Here is an 840-nt window from a genome sequence, read left to right as displayed (position 1 = left end):
CACTGTCTGGCCGTTTCCAGTTTCGATGATTACGGGCGTAACGTAGACGAGTTCGCCGATGGACTGTTGTCAACATGGGCACTCTAACACGAATTCGTAAACTTAAACCTCTTTTGTGAAGGCGTCTTCTTATCGTTTGAGTACTAATTCGTCTGCCTGGTAAAGGTTCATTCCCGACTTGTCGCGCAACCCTTATTGGGACGCGCAGAGCTTCATTGACAATGTTGCGATCCTCCCGATTCGTAATTACCCTAGGTCGATCTTGACCAGGCCTCCGACGATAAGAATCTGTTTCTTGGTACCGACTAAAAACACGCCAAGTAATTTATAGTGTTCCTTATAAACCATCCCGTACAGTCATATACGAAGCGTGGTATCACTGATTTTGTCAAATGATATTTAAACATAATTAGTAATGGTAGTATATTGATACCTATAAAGCCAATGATATGGAAGGGATAATTAAAAATCGGTTTACGTGTTTACAAAGAAATTATAATCATATTGTTTTAAGGGACAAAATCCCTTTCTTTCAAAAACATGTCAATATGGCGTTGTTCATGCTGTTCGGGCGTAAAATGAAATTTTAAACACTAAAGACTCGCCACATATAATGTGTACACTTTTGGCGCGGAGTCCCGATCAATGGCGGTATTCCGACGGATCGCCCGCTTTCTGAGCGAAAGAGTTAACGAAACTGTTTTTATTAAATATAATAATAGCATACTTTTTTTCAGACGTATGGAACAGTTTTATCTGTTAGGATAACTCTTTCGCAGGTATATAACAGACCTTCTGTTCTTGCAGTAATGAATGAGAAATTTTGTTTGATTATCGTTT

The sequence above is a fragment of the Trachymyrmex cornetzi genome, unplaced genomic scaffold (genome assembly GCF_001594075.2).
Source record: "Trachymyrmex cornetzi isolate Tcor2-1 unplaced genomic scaffold, Tcor1.1 scaffold246, whole genome shotgun sequence".
NCBI lineage: Eukaryota > Metazoa > Arthropoda > Insecta > Hymenoptera > Formicidae > Trachymyrmex > Trachymyrmex cornetzi.
This window is presented reverse-complemented; position numbering follows the sequence as displayed.